The sequence below is a fragment of the Tupaia chinensis genome, unplaced genomic scaffold, assembly GCF_000334495.1.
Source record: "Tupaia chinensis unplaced genomic scaffold, TupChi_1.0 Scaffold000048_1, whole genome shotgun sequence".
NCBI lineage: Eukaryota > Metazoa > Chordata > Mammalia > Scandentia > Tupaiidae > Tupaia > Tupaia belangeri.
Genome location: NW_006159506.1, coordinates 6918243 through 6938153, shown reverse-complemented (window position 1 = coordinate 6938153; position 19911 = coordinate 6918243). Strand labels below are relative to the sequence as shown.

The 19911-nt window shown below is 47.3% G+C and overlaps 1 long non-coding RNA gene across 1 annotated transcript in view; it reads right to left on the bottom strand.

Annotated features, from left to right (window-relative positions):
* The window catches only part of LOC102496169 (uncharacterized), a 69509-nt gene extending 49895 nt beyond the window's left edge, over positions 1–19614 (bottom strand). The window contains exons 1-2 of the long non-coding RNA XR_333421.2: positions 19287–19614; positions 14265–14418 (exon numbers count right to left, since the gene is read on the bottom strand). This is a non-coding gene — a long non-coding RNA (uncharacterized LOC102496169). The remainder of the gene's footprint in view (positions 1–14264; positions 14419–19286) is intronic.
* Positions 19615–19911: the final 297 nt, after the last annotated feature.

Below are 19911 nucleotides of genomic sequence, written 5' to 3'. Positions count from 1 at the left end.
GCGGGCCCTGCGTAGTGGTGCAAGCAGCAATGCTTGTGCTACATGGAAGACCACATTGTGGATCCTAGATTGACCCAAAACACACACCCCATGATCTTAGCTGGCTAGAAACCCAGGGGACGGGTGGCAGCATCACAAGACCTTGTTGAGGACACCTGTTTCTCTCTTGCTCTCTTTTTAAAAAATAATTATTTTATTTCACTTTATTTATTTCATTTATTTTTTAATTTGACCAGAGAGGGACTGAGTGAGAGAGAGAGGGAAAACAAGAAAGAAAACCACCAGGTCCGGGATTCGAACCACAGTCAGCCATGTGGGAGTCTAGCACCCTTAATCACCATACCACCTGCCGGGCCCAATCTCTCCCTCTCTTTTAAGTTTATTTTACTTATTGTTCCTTGAGTGAAACAAAGAGACAGAGACAAACACCCTCCCACAGGGTCTTGATGCCATAATCCACCCCCAGCCTCAGATTATGAGTATGAAAAGTATACTCAGGGAGGTATCCAGACATGAACCCAGAACCTTCCCATATGAACCTGCTATGCAGAGCATTGCATTTCACATCCGGTCCCTCTATGTCGCTCAAGAAATAAAAACTTTAAAATAAACTTCAGAAAATATCAGCATTGCAATGATAATAATAAACAAGATAATAATAATAAATAAAAACTTAAAAAACACATCACAATTGCACAGCAGGGCTAGGGTGAGGAAAGAGACTGCCGTACCCACCAAGGAGGCAACGAGTCAGGAAAGGGTGACTGTAAACCGATTGAGCGCCGAAATTAAGACACAGAAAGGCTAGTTTACACCTTACGCCATTTCGTGCAATTCCTTCCATTTATTCATTCAAGTCCTCATCCTCCTGCCAGTTTCTGCAGAAATGTCAAGTTCTACGTCTCCATACCTACTGGGAAGGGAGGAGGGGAGACGAGGAAAAGGGAAACATAATCGGTCCTTACACGTCTAAGCTGTGGCTTCTGTCACTGTGAAGTACTTTTCACTGGCTGATGAGAACGAGTGTTCACGTATGTTCAGAAGCTCTTCCCAGTCCCCTGGAGCCCAGGAAGCAACCTGATCTTTTTGGAAGACGCTTCCCTCGGACACCGCATGCTTTGCAGACCTCATCCTGACCTTTCCAGCGCCTGCTGCAGAACTCTAGCTAGCTTCAGCATTTCCTCTGTCTCTCTGGCCTGTCTTCAGGTTCTGACAAGTGTGTTCATTTCCCTTCCATTTCATCTGACACGGAAGAAACCTCTGTGCTGAGGCCGGCATGGGGAGTGTGGTTTCTTGCGTCCAGCTTACGTCCTGTCACTTACGTCCCTCGGCTGAGCTGTGCCGGAGGAAGGACGGGGTCCATCTGCTCCGACTGCCTGCCTAGAGTAAACATGGGGGAGGCAGGGGTGCCCTGGGCTCAACTCAGAGCATCGGTGCCCTCATCTGTCCTGCTCCCACTAGCTCTCGGGGCCTCACTCTCAGAGTTGTGGAGAAAAGAATGAAAAAGGCAGAGGCAGAGGGTATAGGGGGAACTTGGTCTAGACCAGGGTTTCTCAAACTTGACTCAATGTCTTGGACAGATGCTTTTGGTTTGTGGGGGCTGGTTTGTGTATTGAGGGATGGTCAGAGCTGGCCTCTACGCACTGGATGCCAGGAGAAACCCCTCTAGTGGTAACAGTTAAAAACCATCTGCAGATATTGTCACACATCCCTGGCAGGGGAGACTGTCCCCAGTTGAGACCCCTGCGGTAAACCTGCATAGTCTTAATCCAAAAGCCAGATGTGGTCATTGAACATGGGACATGTGAGTAGTCCAAACAGAGGTATACCATGAATATAAAAGGTACATTAGATTTTAAATATTTAAATGAAAATAAAAGAAAAGAAATGAGCGTGTACGGGCCAGCAGGTGGCTTGGAGGTTGAGGGTAAGATAGCTAGATCCTGCATGGCCAACTATGTGTTCAAGTCCTAGACCAGGCAGTCAAAAAAAAAAAAAAACCCACAAATCACACCGGGTACATGTGCATGTGTGTCCAAAATCCCAAAAGGAGAATGTGGGAGAAGAGATTGCAATGGATTGCAATGTGGCCATCTCCCCTTGGGGAATGATATCTCTCTCTCTCTCTCTCTCTCTCTCTCTCTCTCTCTCTCCTCTCAGAAGTGCATGTGCCCAACAGCAAACATGAATTAAAAAAAGAGTAAAATATCTCATAAATGCTTTTATATGGTATACTTTTATATTGTTTATATTGCTTACATGTTGTAATACTATTTTTCTTTCCAGTTTTACTACATTGGGCAAGACAAAATGCATTACAGGTCAAATACCCCCTATCCAAAATGCTTGAGACCAGAAGTCTTTCAGATTTTTTTTGTTTTGTTTTGTTTTTTAGATGTTGGAATAGCTACATTACATAATGAGGTATCCTGAGAATGGGACCGAATGCTAAACACCAAATTTGCTTATGTTTATAAACGCCTTAACCACAGAACCGGAAGATAGGTTTACACACAGTTTTCGCATTGCAGTGTTTTAACTGAGACCTGTCACATGAGGTCAGGTGTGGAATTTTCCACTGATGGTCTCATTTTGGCACTCAAAAAGTTTTGTATTTTGGAGCATTTGGGATTTCAAATTTCCAGATTAGGAATGCCTAACCTGGAGGATCAGCAGGTGGCACGGTGGTTAAGGTGCTGGACACGCCCACATGGCTGACCATTGTTTGAGTCCCAGACCTGACAGTTTGCTTTCTTCCTTTCGCTCTCTCTCTTTCCGTGTGTGTGTGTGTGTGTGTGTGTGTGTGTGTGTGTGTGTGTGTGTATCTCTGGTCAAATTAAAATAAAAATGAATGAATACATAAAAGGAAATAAAAATAATTCTAAAAAAATTAAAAAGGAATCCCTAACCTTAAAACAAAAATTCTTTTTTTTACTTTTATAATATGGCCCACTAAAAAAATAATGGGAATATGGGACCAGCATTTAGCATAATGGCTATGTCGCTGGACTCCCACGTAGTCTACCACGGTTCGCGTCCCGGACCTGGTGGCTTAAATTCACACCGGGTGTGTGTGTGTGTGTGTGTGCCCAAGATCCTGAGAGGAGAATGGAGGAGAAGGGATTGTGGCATGACCATCTCCCCACGGGGTGATTTCTCGCTTTCTATCTCTCTGTCTCTCTCTGTCTTTCTGGCGAGCGCATGCGCCCTATAGCAAAAAAAAAAAAAAAAAAAAAAAAAAAAGGCAGTGGTTTACATTGTGGCTGCATTAGATTCCTACTGGTCAACGTAGGGGGAAAACGCAGGCTCAGGTCCACCCTGCTTAGATACCCCATGAATGACCATTGCATTGGCAGAGACCCCATTTTCCAGCGCTATCTGCAGATGGGTAGGCCCAGCAGAGTGTAGACAGAGAATCCCATCAGAAAAATCACTGATGTTCGTGCCTGAGGTGGTGTGAGTCTCCATGATAAAATAAGCAAAACCTGCAGCATCAGGGTTTAGAGGCAATGTTCTGCTCCATCCTACAAAGGAGACAGCCCCAGCAGTCAGCACCTCTGAGCACCTCATAGCTACAGGGATACAACAGGTCTCAGACACTCCAGGTAGAAGGCCAGGGAAACCTGCCTCGCTGCCTACGACCCATGGTGCGAGAGCCAGAGCCCTGCGCTCTCGCTCTGTAACCAGGGGAGTGGCTTCTAACAGAAATCGGTGAGGTGCTTCATGGTTTGCCGCGAGCATTTGCCATTCATCACTCTTACTCATTCCTACTGTCATCATGTCAGCCACACCCTGGGATGTCACCGTCTCATATGGGGCCACTAGAAATTTTGCTCCAGAAACTTGGGTCATGGGAAATAGTCATGTTGTTATCAAAGCAAATGAAATCTCAACTCAAATGCCACTAGAGTGGTCAGAAATTCAATCTCAGCCATTTTTGCCATGGCCATAGCTCACCCAAACTCCTGCAGGTGGTCAACGGTACAGGCAGAAATGAACAGTCAGGGTGGCTTCTTTCTCCGGTTTTCTGTCCCCCTGGACATCCTTGATATGTCATTTTCCGGGCCCACCTGGTACCTTTCAGAGGTCTGCCTGCAGCCCACAGAATGCACCAAGCAGCCCTGGCCTTCCATGGCCTGGCCGCCTTCTGAGAGCTCTACGTGAGACAGAACAGGACTCAGCTTCCTAGAGCTCCCCTGGAATCCCCGCCAGACCAGCCACAGAAAAATGCCCTCTCTCCTCTCTGCTTGGCAGGTTGCTCCCCACACTGAAAACATAACAAAACTCAAAGCTGCAGGCTCCATTGCCTTGCCCACGCCCAAAACCCGCCCACGAGCCCTGGCTAGCCTGACCTCTTCAATGATTTTAAGCTTTCAAAACAAAAACCCACCAGGATGGGTAGTTTCAGGCCAAATCTGCTTTCATTCCTGCACCTCAATCTTCCAGCAAGATTAGGAGCTCAAAGGCTTGGCAGCTTTCTGGGAAGAGAAGCATAAAAAATATATAAAGTGGAATTTAAAATCCCCACACATGGGACTGTTTCCACTAATGGCGAAACTGGAATTGGTGCAGAGTTGAATGACTCGCCCCACATCACATTTCTGGTAGGAGGTAGTGAGAGGACTCAAACCCAAGACCTCTGTCTACACCTGAATAGGAAGAGATTTTCAAACAGTTCATGGAAGAGGGGAAATACAGTACAAGTTGATTTTGGTGCAAAAAACTTGACATCCATGCAGTTTTTTCCAACTATGCATTTTCCACAACTTTTGGAGACACTCCTCCCCCATCAACCAACCCATGCTGTTCCCCTAGTCCACACTCCATCCTGAAGTCACCAGAGAATGCCAACAATGACCCGCCAGCTCTGTGCTGTCATAAGCTCATGGTCTCTGGGAGCAGGCAGTGAGATCTCTAGACTTTCATTTCTCTCTTAAAAGCATCTTCCTCTTGGGACATGCTTGCTATCCTGCAGCTGTCACCTCCACTTGACCAGGGGCACGCACCCTTACTCCCTTGAGCATTGTTGGACCTTGCAGAATATCATAACAAGACCTTGGTAGAAGCTGAGGTTATCATGTAACCAAACTAGATCATCTTATCTATGAGACATGTTTCTCTCTCAGCAATCTACAGAGATAGTTTTTAGAAAACTAGCACTCAGTGAGATGACAAGGGCCCTGGGAGTTCTGCAAATAGGTAGTTCCAGCTGCATTTTTTTTCAACTGGGTGGTTGTGATGGAAAACTTCATTGGAAGAGCCAGTTCGGAGGGACCAGAAGATGGTGGAATGGCTACATAACTGGACTCCCATGTAGTCAACTGCTGTTGGACTCTCAGAGTCTTTAGCTTAAAACTCACGCTAGGTGCATATGTGTGCATGCCCAAAATCCAGAGAGGAGAATTGGGAGAGAAGGGATTGCTGTGTGGCCATTCCTCCTGGGGGGGGGGGGGTGGTGTGATTTCTCACTATCTGTCTCTTTGTCTCTTTCTTCTTCTCTTGCAAGCACAAGCATCCTATAGCAAAAATCTCTCTCTTAAAATAGCCAATTTGGAAGAGGTATGGAAATGCAGGATTATCTTATCAGATGTGGTACTTTCAGCAAGATAAATAAGCTCCTGATCAAAGTACTCCTTGATATAATTACAGGAGGAATCCCACATTGGAAAGGAGGTTTTGGTTTTCCCTACAGAATTCCCCGCCTGGGCACCAGTGCAGGAATCTTCACTCAGATACCTGCTGCTTCATGGACTCAGGTCTGTGTATTAGAGCAGCAGCCGCAGGGAGCCCTTGGTCAACGATCCCTCAGAGAACCAGAATCCCAGAACTTCACATATCTTCTTCAAATGTTTCAGCATAAGTTTGTGTTGAACTTTAAAGAGGAAATGTCCCGGGGCCAGCAGATGGCATAATGGTTATATCACTGGACTCCCACATCGTCCACTATAGTTTGCATCCCAGACCCAAAGGCTTAAAACTCACGCCGGGTGCCTGTGCATGCATGCCCAAGGTCCAGAGAGGAGAATGGAGGAGAAGGGATTGTGGCATGGCCATCCTCCCTGCAGGGTGATTTCTCACTTGCTGTCTCTCTTTCTCTCTGTCTGTCTGGTAAGTGCACACAGCCTATAGCAAAATATCTCTTTAAAAATAAAAGAAGAAGGGAACCAGCAGTTGGCATAATGGCTATGTCTCTGGACTCCCATGTAGTCAACTGTGGTTCAAGTCCCAGACCCGGTGGCTTAAACTCATGCCAGGTGCATGGGTGTTGTGTGCCCAAGATAACGAGAGGAGAATAGAGGAGAAGGGATTGTGGCATGGCCATCCTCCCTGGGGGGTGATTTCTCACTTTCTGTCTCTCTGTCTTTCTGGCCTGGCAAGCACACGCGGCGCCCTATAGCAAAAACCTCTCAAAAAAAAAGTTCATAGAAAGTAGTGCACAAAAGAAAAAGAAAAGAAAAAGAAATGCCCTATCCTACTCAAAAATCTCACAAAATACCATACATCTAAACAATAGAATGACTTAATAAGATGTGAGAGAATATGAAACACACAAAAATCAACCAAATCCACAATAGTGGATGTCTGTTAAAAATGCTATCAACAGGACCAGCAGATGGCACAGCAGTTACATTGCTGGAATCCCACATGGCTAACTACAGTTTGAGTCCTAGATTTTGAGGCTTAAAACATGCCAGGCACATGCGCATGAAAGCCCAAAATCCCAAGAGGAAAATGGAGGAGAAGGGATTACGGTGTGGCCATCTCCCTTGGGGAGTGATTTCTCACTTTCTGTTTCTCTGTCTCTCCAGCTAGCCCTTGGACCCTACAAAAATCTCTTTTAAAAAAATCTACCAACAAAAGTTGAGTTTTACAAACATGGAGATGAGCCATAAAGCCAGACACAAGAGTACATACTGAAGAGTATACAAAGTTATAAAAAAAAGGGGGGGGGATCAGCAGATGCAATAATGGTTACGTCGCTGGACTCATATAGTCAACCATGGTTCGAGTCCCAGACATGGTGGCTTAAAACTCACACCAGGCACATGTGCATGTGTGCCCAAAATCCCAAGAGAAGGGATTGTGGCATGGCCATCCCCTCTGGGGAGGGGGGGGTGATTTCTCACTTTCTGTCTTTCTGTTTCTCTTTGTCACTCCAGCAAGCACACACACCCTATAGAAAAACCTCTCTACAAAAACAAAAACAAACCAACAAACAAAAAGCAAGTAAAACTAGACAATAAGGTGATTCCTCAAAAAAATTCATTGGAGGAACTGGAAACTGTCATATGAGCCAGCAATTTCCTTTCTGAGTATATACTCGAAAGTACTGAAAGCAGGGTCTCAAAGAGAGGTCCATACACTGCGTTCAGAGCAGCATAATCCACAACAGCCAAAAGGTAGACATGACTGAGTAGATAAAACGTGGTCCATTCACACTGTGGAACGTTACTCATGAACAGGAAGGACATTCTGGCACACATTACAACACGATGAACCTCGAAGACTCTGCGTTAAAGTGAGATTATGCAGCTATTAAAGGGCAAATATGGTATGATCCCACTGGACATCCTTGTGCTGAACTTTAAAGAAGAAATGTCCTGGGACCAGCAGCTGGCATAATGGCTGCATGGCTGGACTCCCACGTAGTCCACTGTGGTGGCTTAAAGCTCACGCCAAGTGTGAGTGCTCAATCTTCCATGAGGTACAGCACAGAGACGGAAAGTAGAATGGGAGTAGTCAGGGGATGGGAGAAATAAAGAGTTATTTAATGCAGCAGTTCCCAGCCTTTCTTGTACCAGGGAGGCTGGTTTTCTGGAAGACAACTTCTCCATGGATGATGGGAGAGGCTGGTTTTCTGGAAGACAACTTCTCCATGGATGATGGGAGGGGCTGGTTTTGTGGAAGACAACTTCTCCATGGATGATGGGAGAGGGAGTATGAGAGTGTACCACCTAGATCCTTTGCATGCATGGTTCACAATACGGTTCTGGCTCCTTGGAGACTCTAACGTGCCACAGGACTGACAGAGGCGGAGCTCAGGCAGTAATGCCAACAACGGGGAGTGGCTGTAAATGCAGATGAAGCTTCCCCAGCTCATCTGCTCACCTCCTGCTGTGCGGCCAGTTCCTAACGGGCCACAGACTGATACAGGTCTGTGTCCTAGCAGTTGGATATGGCTGATTTAATCAACATAGAGTTTAATTTAAGGAGGATGGACAAGTTCTGGAGGTGAATGGTGGGACTGGTACTGAATGCCACTAAACTATAAACCTAGAAATGTTAAGCACTAAATTTCATGTTATATGTATTTTATAATTAAACCATTTTTTTAGAGATTTTTGCTATAGGGTGTGTACGCTCGCCAGAGCAACAGAGACCGAGAGATAGAAAGCGAGAAATCACCCCCCAGGGAGGATGGCCATGGCCATCTCTTTTCCTCCATTTTCCTCTCAGGATCTTGGGCACTTAGGCATGTGCACCCAGCGTGAGTTTTAAGCTGCCAGGTTCGGGTCTCCAACCGCAGTCGACTACATGGGAGTCCAACGACGTAACCATTCCACCCTCTACTGGGCCCCTCTATGAACTTTTGTGATAGACTATTAACTTCTGCCCACATTTTGTTCCATCATGGCTTCTGGAGTTCCCAAGGTTATAAAACAACTCCAATTTTTGTTCCCACCACCATTTTCAGTAATGGGCAAGAACAGCTACTCCCCAAAGTCAGATTTTTCTTTCACACTTTCTTCCGGGAGTCCCTCTCTCCCAAGACTGACTGCTCAGCACCATGCAGGCTTAGTGACGCAGTCAGAGTGAAAACGGACTCCAGGTTGTGGAGCTTTCAAGGTGGTGCTTTGTCGGGATTAGGTAAATCACAGGTGCACCCTCACCTGAACCAGCCGGCAGCTTATTCATTAATCAGGTGCTTATCGGGCTCCTTCTCCAAGTTCCCCTCTCGGCCTGGCAGACTGCTGCCTTTGGACTGGGTCCCAGTTTGCTCCCCCCCTCCACTCATTTTCTGTTCTTTGCCAAAACGCCTCTCTGCAGGTATCCAGAGCAGAAGCCGAAATCTGTCGGATTCTGTTCTCTCTGGATGCCTCACCCAGAGAGGCAGTTCTCCTCCCTGTTTTTCTCTCTGCTTTCCCCAGGGCACCCTCCCTACGCACTCCCACGGCTCAGGCTGTGGTCTGAACGCGTTTCTCCACAAGTGGTCCCAGGTCTCCACTCTCTCTACCTCCCAGGTTTTCTTGCTCACAGCCTTTCTTTCCACTGTGACCCCAAATTCCTTCCCTCCCTTGATCACAAGCTCAGAGGCAGCCTGGGACTCACAAAAAATTTTAAAAACAAAGCCAGTTCTACATTTCATGGCCGTCTGGCCTTTTCCATTCAGCTTTAAAAAGCTTTTACCATTTGACTTCTTACAACAGACGAAGCACTGAATTTATACAATCGAATGCTGGAAGCATCTTCATTTCACCAGGGAGGAAACTGAGGCTCAGAGAACTAACCTGCCTGTGATCCAGGCCGGGTTTTCCCGGATTCAACACGCTACCTACTGGAGTGTACATATATTCCTTCTTTCCAGGTGACCTCCTCCCATTGGGTGCCATTTTCCCCAGGGGCATCAGGTGGTTTGGCTCTTTCTGGCTTCCTCCAAGTGAGAACAGTAACAGGGGTTCATGGAGTGCCAGTGACAGAGGGAACTCTTTGGAGGCCCACGGATTACACTCTTTTGTGTTCAAACCTCGCATTCTCATGTAAGTGCAGGGTCCCCTGTTTAGCTTTTATTTTCCTCCAAATAAAAGCAGAGAGCCAAGGTGAGTTAAGCAGGAGCTGAACTTTGAGGAAATACATCTGCTTAAAGAACTGGCTGTGTAGGACTAGCAGATGGTGTAAGGGTTATGCCGCTAGATTCGCACATAGTCAACCGTGGTTTGAGTCAGGCTCGGAGGGGAGAAGAAAAGAAGCTCTTGCAGCTTTGCAAGCTACCCCAGGAGGCCTGGGGCTGGGGCTGGAGCTGAGTGAGCATCACAGGGCACCCAAGGAAAAATGAAGCCAAAGTTTCAGGTCAGTTCTGGCCAAAGATAAGAACCTTTTTTAAAAAGAATTAATTTAATTGTATGTATTTATTCACTTTTTTTTTCTTTTAATCCGATCAGAGAAAGACAGATAGAGAAAGTAAAGTGAGAAAGCAAGTCACCAGGTCCAGGACTCGAACCATAGTCAGCCATGTGAGAGTGTCCAGTGCCTTAACTGCTTAACTGCCACGCCACCTGCTGGTCTCAAGAAACTTTAAAAAGAGAGAGAGAGAGAGATTTTTGCTATAGGGCATGTACACTCCCAAGAGAGACAGAGAGAAATCATGCCCTGGGGGGATGGCCACACCACAATCCCTTCTCCATTCCCCTCGGGATTTTGGGCATGCATGCACACATGCCCAGCATGAGTTAAGCCACAGGGACTGGGACTCAAACCATGGTTGACTATGTGGAAATCACCGTCTGCTGGTCCCAAGAAACTTCTTTTTTTTTTTTTTTTTTTTTCAGAATTTGCTCAAGATGATTACAAAAGAGAGGGGAAAAAAATTTTTTTAAACTCCCTTCTTTCAAATTAAGTGGGGAAATATTTGTTACCGACAGGCCTTTGTAACCAAAGGTCCAAACAGATCGAAAAATGCTTCCTTTCCCTTTCTACAAGCAGTTGACCCAGGAAATAGACAACTTGCTTAACCCGCATGTGAAAATGAAGTTCAACCACTCAAATTTCAACCTCACCTTTTCCGCTTCTGGTTCTCCATCACCCCTCAAACAAGGCAGAAGAAAGGATTGCTTTCTACCCCTTCAACAGCTGTTCTGAAACAATAACCTCATTCATCTCTGTGGCACCAACCTCTGACTTAAGAAAAGCTGAAAAGCCTTTTTTCCCCCCCCTTTACATTGTCTTTTTCTCCAAGAAACTTTCTTTTACAAAAGACATTCTGAGAACTGGACAGTGACACAGCAGTAAAACATGATGCCCTGCGAGACTAACCTGTGTGGGAAGGTTCCACATCTGCATCCGGGGACCTCCCCAAGTAATCCAGGCACACCTGTGCCTAGGAGCCAAGGCTGGCTGAGGTTGGGGATGGGTCATGGAGTGAGGACCCTGTTGAAGATGTCTCTCTCTCCCTTCATCTCTCTTGTAATTTTCCACCTCACTAAAGAAATGAATAGGGGCCAATAGATGGCATGGTGTTTAAGGTGTTGGACTCCCATATGGCCACAGTTCAAATCCTGGACCTGGCAACTTGTTTTCTCATTCCCCTTTCCGTGCCCCTCCCCCAGGAGCACATGTGCCCCATAGCAAAATTTTAATAATAATAATAATTAATAAATGTAATAAACAATTCTTTTTTTAAAAAAAGAAATAAACGAACGTTTCTAAAACTTCTGTACTTGCAAACACTAACTTTTGCATGGTTCGCTGAGGAACCACAGAACTCATACACTAGCCGGCTGCGGGATTTGGGCTTGTGGGGGAAAAATAGGAAGTGCTCTTTCAGCTTCTTCCGGTCACTTCTGGAGACAAGCTTCCCAGCTACCAAAACAAACCCTTTCCCAGTTCCTCCTCCCACACCTATGAACTTTGTACCTTGAATAAGTCCTAGATTCCCCTCTAAACAGAACTGGACTATGTCCAGCCGATTTCTTCAGGTTCTTCAAACATTAACCAGCAGATGTTTTTGCAAGGGGTTTGTGTTTGGCTTCTGAGTTGGTTCCCAAGGCCCCAATGGAAAGTCCGAGGGCTGTAGCAGGAGCCTTTGCCCATCCCTCCCGGACTCCCTCACGCCCCTCCCACCAGCAGGACAGGAAAAGGAAGCCCTTTGTATGCGGGAGCCTGCTGGCCGGCTCTTTGCCTGCTCTCCTCCCCTCTCCAGGCACAGTGAGGTGCTGCAAGGAAGCCGGCAGAAAGACGCACAATCCCTTCTTAAGCTGATAGGGTAGAAGGTCCCAATAAACGTTCCTGGACTAGCGGGGGCCCCGTGGTTTGGGATGTGGCAGTGAGACGTTGGACTGCTTCTCTCTCCCAGGCAGCCACAGCAAAGCTGCTGGATTTGCACATCAACTCTGACCACTCCTCCCACCCAAAAAAGAAAAAGAGAGAGAGAGAGAGAGAGAAACAATGACTGGTTCTTTGAGCAGGCAGTAGGCGAAAAGGCCCGCTTACCCAGAAAGAAGGAAATGCCCCAGAGATCCTGCAGGAAGCAAGGTCTGTTCCCCGGAGAGCCTGGAAACCGATTAGGCTGAAGCCGTTAGAGGGCAGCATACGCCTGTCTCAACACCAGCAGGCTCCGGTCCGATTGTTGGTTGTTTTTTTTGTTTTGTTTTGTTTTTGTTTTTTTTTCCCCTTCCCAATTACAGGGTGTCTCAAAACGCAAAAACGCTAGGGCTCCAGCGTCAGCAGAAAAACAAGTTAGAGACCCGGGAGGGGGTGGGGGTGGGGGTCCCTCCAACTCCGAAGCTGTGCTAAAGAAAAGCTGCTCTTGGGGAAGCCAGGCTGCTTCTCCAGCGCAGCTCGGAAGCTCCGACTGCCCAGGCCAGCCCCGCCCGCCCCTGCAGAGCCCCAGGGCCCCTGAGCCGGTGCACCCAGAGCCGGCTGGGAGGCTCGGGCGCCGTGCCCTTTGTGTCACTTCGCTCTTTGGCCTCCTGGAACGCGAGGACAAAGGAGTGCCTTGGTGCTGGCAGAAGCTGGGGGGCACGGCTGGGTTTTACAAGGAAGGACGAAATCCGATCCCAGCAATCGGGATAGATCAGCATTGCTCGACTCTGCGCTGACCCAGTTCTGAGCAGAGCCGCTTGGCTCTGAACGCTCCTGTGTCACCCTCCCAGCCCGCACCCCGGCCTTGCCAGAGAGGTAAAAACGTGGCATCCTTCCACCGACGACGCGAGCTGCCACGGGGGCTGTCCCGTGCGTTTCCAAGGGCGCCTGGCGCAAACCATAACTCTTCTCCCATAGTGCCTCCTGATTCACTGAGGAGTCCCACCCAAAGGAGAGAGGTGGGTGTGCTTTCAGAGCCTAGGGCTGTGGAGTGGGCCAAGCCACAGTCCAGGCCACCAGGGACAGGGTGCAAGGGGACTTGTGCAACATTTTTATTTTCCTCCACAAACTCCTTGGGACAGCCCTGACGCATGATGCTGTCTGATTGGAAGACCTTTGACAAGCTCTGTCCCACAGGACTGCATGGATGAAAGTGTCAAGTAAGGGTGGCAGGTGACCAAACCCTAGCAATGAGATCTCTCCTATGTTCACCAGCCTGGCCTGGGCTGGAGTAGGGGTCCCTGCCCGCCTCTCCCCATCACCATGTCTCATTGTATTCCCTCTTCAGAGCTGGGGTCAGCTGCACCCTGCTCAGTTCTGTCATTCTGCATGTGTGCTGGTTCTTTAAAGAGCAATTACTGGGACCAGCAGTTGGTGGAATGACTATGTCACTGGACTCCTATGTAGTCAACCACGGTTCGAGTCCCAGAGCTGGTGGCTTAAACTCACACCGGGTGCGTGTGCGTGCATGCCCAAGATCCCAAGAGAATGGAGGAGAAGGGATTGTGGTGTGGCCATCCCCCTTGGGGGGTGATTTCTTGCTTTCTGTCTCTCTGTCTCTCTCTGTCTTTCTGGTGAGTGCACGGCACGTGCCCTATAGCAAAAACCTCTCCAAATAAACAAATAGCGAGCAATTACTGTTTGTCAAACATCATTCATAAATACTTCCTGTTCAGATCCTGCTCACTGCACCTCAGCTGGCTCTCCACGAACCCCAATTCTGTACTCTTTGTTCAGCAAGATCCACCTCTGGGATTCTTCCACCCCCTCACTCTGTTTAGTATTTTAGTTGACAAGGCCTAGGGATCCACTAAACTGGGGGCACGTGAGTTACAGCGATCGCGGGGGGCGTCTAGAATGCAGAGTGCTTCCAGCTGAATGGGCAACGTCTTGGGAGAGCTTCTGATTTCCGGTGGTGTTGGGCCACGTACCCCCACTTTATTTCCCGCTGATCACCATCTCAAAGCTGGATGGTGAATTAAAGAACCCCAAAGATTTCTATTTTTTAGTATTTATTTCATTTTATTTATTATTATTCTTTAATTGGATGAGAGAGAGAGTGAGAAAGCAAGCTTCTAGGTCCAGGACTTGAACCACGGTCGGTAATGTGGGAGTCCAGCACCTTAACCGCCACCGTCCCCAAAGCTTTCTATTTTCATTGCTAAATATTGAGAAGTAATACTGACCGTGGATACAGGGAATTAAGGAGGGACTGTGGACCACTCCTCTCCAGTGGTAGAAGCAGCAGAAGGCATTTACTGGTGCTGTCATCCAAGACTCAGTACGCACTTCTGATTTTCCTGAAATCCCTCCTTACTGATGATCCAAAAGGCTATAGAGCTGCATAAAAACAAAACAAAACAAAAAAATCTATTGGATCAATATTTGGTTAAGGTTAATCTGCTATGGTAGGTTTAATATAGAGTGCCCTTGTAGGGCCACAGTTGATGGGAAGTAAATGAAACTGCAGAAAGTGAAACTTTGGAGAAGGGAGGACCATGTGTCTGTCCCACAGTGTACTATACAAATTAAATAAAACAATGTAGATAGATCATTGAGTTCCATGTAGCCAGCCATAGTAACTGCCCAGTTGGTGTTAGCTGTTTACACTTAGGATCAACCATTAAAGGTTATGACTACCGTGTTGTTCAACCACACATCCGATGTTTGAATCTCTTTCTAAAATTCCACCAAGCATTCTATTTGTGTCATTCAAGAGATTTTTGTAATAAGGTGTATGTGTACTCACCAGAGAGAGAGAGAGAGACAGAAAGTGAGAAATCACCCCTCAAGGGGAATGGCCACACTGCAATCCCTTCTCCTCCATTCTCCTCTTGGGATTTGGGCACGCACGGGTACCTGGTGTGAGTTTTAAGCGGTAGGTCCAGGACTTGAACCACAGTTGACTACGTGAGAGTCCAGCAACATAACCATTACACCATATGCTGGTCTGGCATTCCAACTTTTCTAACAAGAAGGACTTACTTCCTTGTGAAGCAGCCCTGTCCATCTTTGGGCTGTTGCACGGTGCACCCTTGATTACAAATGAAGTCTGACCAGCGACCTTAAACCTCCTGGGAGCCATAAGTCTGATTTCTCGTCCTCAGTATTAGAATATTGTTATCACATCCCCTTTTCCACCACTCTAACACCCCTGGATCTTTCCACCTGTCCTGGTCCTGGTTGCTCTTGGCAAACGCGGATAGTTGACTGTTTCCCTAGGGTGTGGTGCTGGACAGCCTGGCTTGCTCCAGACGTCTTTCAGTAGTGAAGACTCATCTCAAATGAGCTTTCGGGGGTGACGGGGATGGAGGGTCCTTTTTATCTTGCTTTTAGCTAAAACGCTTCAAAGTCTTTTTCACTGCTTCATCTCATCTCCCTCATCCTGGACTTGTGCGATTCATTTTCCACCCATGCAAAAAAAGTGATGTCTTTTCTTATTAGATGTAGTCCATTTCCATATCTTCCAGGATGTTTTAGGATCTCGATTCTGGCATCCTAAACGCATGCTATTCTCTCCCAACAAGGAGTGACCGACAAATTTAGTAAAGAGTGACCTCCATGATTTCAATCGGGTAACATAATGAGAGTGTTGGCTGGAGTCGTCCACTGGGGAAGCCCAATTTTGATATTCAGAGCCCTCCTGATGAATTCTCCACACCCCCCCCTCCAGGGATACCTTGTCCCACTACCCGCTGTCTCTGGAGTGTCTTCTGCTGGTCAAGGCCTTCATAGTAAGTGAGGAGGAGGAGGTCAGAAGCCTTTGGGGTAAAGGAAAAAGAAGGAAGCATGGAGGAGGGGATTGGAGCCCCAAAGAGTGGGGTGGGGGAGTGTAGAGGATTGAGCAAAACAGAGACAGTAAGGAATCAAAAACCAACCTAAGCTATAGATCACTGGGTAAGTCAAAAAGAAAGGAGACAGAAGATATAAAATATTAGATGAGAGTGCCACGGCATGATACTCTCGCCCTATGGGAAGCCTGGGTTGGGATCTCAGGCTGATCTGTGCACAGGAGAGAAAGCAGTGCATACCTGTGATCCTGGCTGGGTGCAAGCTGGGGGAAGGATCATGGCATGAGGAGACCCTGCCAAAACTGCCTTTCTCTCTCTCTAAAGAAATTTATATATACACACATATATATAGCCAGCAGGTGGTGTGGTGGTTAAGGTATTGGACTTCCACATGGCTGACTACAGTTTGAGTCCCAGATCTGGTGGCTTGACAGTCACACCAAGGGCATATGTATGCATACCCAAAATCCCAAAAGGAGAATGGAAAAGAAGGGACTGTGGCATGGCCATCCCCCTGGGAGGTGATTTCTCACTTTCCCTCTCTTCATGTATACATATATACATATGTATACATATATGTTCAAATATATACGTGTGTATGTATATAATAGCAACCATTTACATAGCATTTAAATCGTATTAGGCATTATAAGTAATGTTGAAGTATGCTGAAAGTATGCATAGGCTATATGCAAACATTATGCCATTTATATAAGGGACTGTGCTTCCACGGATTGTGATACACGGGAATTCTGAAACTAATCCCCTGCTCATCCCAAGGTGTTGTAATTCACCAAGTAAAGTCTATGTATAAGGCAAGGGAAATGGGGCTCTACATTTCGTAGGGATGAATACCAGATAATTTTGAATACCAAATATTTTTAAACTACCACATAGATATATAAAAATAGCATCTAGGTCATACAAAATGAGGCCAAAGGGTCAGTTCGAAGGAAACAAAAATTATAACTGTAATATATAAAACGATGCAGATTTGCTGTTAACTATATCGGCCCAGTTTGGATATGGCAAACAATGACTATTGACTTAGCTAAGATCAGTGATACAGCTAGAGAGCTATATAAGGGGAATGGAGAGAGATACATAGGAAAATATAAGAGAACTACATTCCCATTAATCCTACTAGGAAGCCCATAGATCTTACCTATAGCAACAAATCAAACACAGGACTATCACGGGGGCCAGATGGTGGCACACAACACTGCTCTACAGCACTGACCCACGTGGGAAGATTTTGAGGTCATGTCTGCAGACCTCACTGAGTAGGCCAGGCATGCATGTGTCTGAGTCTGGGGCTGGCAGAGATGGGGGTGGATTGCAGTGCCCAGGCTGTTGGCACTGTAATGGTTACAACACTCTGGAAGACCATTTGGCAGTTTTACAAAACGATGAATACTTCAACCACATGATCCAGCAATTGTGCTCCTTGGTACTTACTCAAATGAAACAAAAACAGGCCCACACAAAACCCTGCACACACATCTTTTTAGCTGCTTGATTCATAATGGCCAAACTTGGATGCAATGAAGATATCTCTCAATAAGTGGAGAGATTAATAAAATGTGGTCCATCCAGATAATGGAATATTATCCAGCATTAAAGAGAAATGAACTGGGGACAGCAGGTGGTCTCATGGTTAGGGTGCCAAATTCCCACATAGCTGCCACGGTTTCAAGTTTGAGACCCAGTGGCTTCAAAACGACAACCAGTGAACAGATAAGTAAATAAATAAATATGTTTTAAAAAGAGACCAATGAGCCATAGAGCCATGAAAAGACACAGAAGACTCTTTTTTTTTTTTTTTTTTGGAGAGATTTTCACTGTAGGGCGCGTGCGCTCGCCAGACAGACAGAGAGAGACATAGAGACAGAAAGCGAGAAATCACCCCCCAGGGGGGATGGTCATGCCGCAATCCCTTCTTCTCCATTCTCCTCTTGGGATCTTGGGCACGCACGCACACGCGCCCGGCGTGAGTTTTAAGCCACCGGGTCCGGGACACGAACCGCGGTCGACTACGGGGGAGTCCAGCGACATAGCCATTACGCTAACTGCTGGTTCCAAGACACAGAAGACTCTTAACTGTGATCTGAAAAGGGTGCATACTATCTGTGTGTATACTCCATGAAATTCTGGAAAAGGCAGACCATGAGGAGGTTGCCGGAGTCAGCTGTCATCAGAGGTTGGGAGTAGAGGAGGGATAAACGGGCAAATCACAGAGGATTTTAGGGCAGTCGAATTACTCTGTGTGACATAACATGATGGGGACCTGTTACTACTTATACATTTGTCCGTAGAATGTACAGCACCCAGAGGGAACCCCAGAGGAATCGATAGGCTTTGGGTGACAATGATGAGCACCAGTTGTAACAAACGTGCCCTCTGGAGCAGGCTGCTCATTAAGGGTGGGAGAGCCTGCGGGGGTAGTAGGGATGGGGGTGTATATAAGAACTCTACTTCCTGTTCCATTCTGCTGTGAACTTAAAGCTGCTCTAAAAATAAAGCTTACTAAGGGAAACAGCACTCTCGTGGTCTGGTCTCCCAGCGTAGCTCTGTTTTTCCACCTCTCAAGTGCCCGCCAGCTGTGCCCACCTCCTCTCCTGGCTTGTCCGCATGGTGGGGTCTGGTTTCAGTGTGTGGGTTACCAGGAGGAGCGAAAGCGTTGCCAGAAGCCTCTCTTTGGATAAGAGACACAGGGAGTGAGATAAATATGTTTTTCAATCAAGAGCCTGGGAGTAGGAAGGGGAGGAGAGGAAGAACGGTTGCTGGGGCACCCTCCAGCGAGGTTTGGTCACACGGCAATCCCTTCACCATTTCTCCTTCACTTAGGGATTTGAGGCCTATACGCCTACACACCTGCTGTTTTTCAAGACACCAGGGTTACATCAATTTACCTGGGTTCCTTTGATCCCTTGACCCCTCCCGCTAATGCCCCTGTCCTGATGACTCTGATGGAGAGGTCTCTGGACCATTCGTACTGAGACCCGAAGACTGTACCATCCACCTGAGTCAAGCAAGTGACAAGGAGGTGACCCCTTCCTGGTCCCCAGAAGCTCCCCCTTGGTCTCTACAACAGCTTAAGGGCAGATCTTCTCATTAAGCCTATGGCACCCTGGTGGGTCCTGCATGATAGGTGGCCTTGCCTCCTACTGACCTAGGAAAGGGGAGCAGGTCAGCCCCTGCCTCACACTGACCCCTACCCACTCCTGCCCACCGCAGGCCTGTACCCTGCATGCTGGCTCCATTCTACGCTCTTCTAAATCCTCTCCCTGCTCTCTCCCCCCTCCCTCACCACTTGTCCCCTTTGTCACATCATCAAGTTCTCTCCAGCTAAAACCCAAGCCATCATAAAGACAATCAACAACAAAAAGATTCTCTCCGCCATAGCAGGAATCTCACCACACAGTGTCACCGAAGAGGCTGCCGCTGGATGTGACTGGGTGTTGGAAGGGGTGGGTCCATGGGTTTGACTGGAGTAGGCTGGGTGGAGCAGGCACAGCGAAGTCAGGCTTGAGAAGTGGGGCGTTCTCTTTGGTGTGTTCCTCCCTCAGCCTTTTTCTGGCACTCCGAACCCTCTGCGAGACACACCTTAGAGAAAGGAGCCTGCTTCTGGAAGTAAATCCCAGTGAAACCCACATTCCAACCGCCAAGCAAAAAGGAGCACACAAAAGCAGAAGGATGAGATCAGACTCCCCTTCACGCTTGCGCCCTTCCAGCTTCCACCCTCTCTTTTCTGCCACATGCTCTAAAAGTAACTCCTTTTTAGGTTCTAATTTAATTGACTTTGATTTTTGAAAGTTTCTTTCATGCCAGCAAAGAGAGAAGAGGAAGAGGAAGATGCTCGATGGGGTCCTCTCTGCTATCACCACCCCTCCTGTCCAGGCAGACAGGATCAGGGGCTCACACTGGATCTACCCAGTCAGTTCAGCATCTCTGGAGCTGAACCTACACCCCGTGGCTAGCCCCACTTGGTGTCTTTGTGGTTTCTCTTGAAACCTCCTGCCAGCTGGCTTCTGGCCCCACC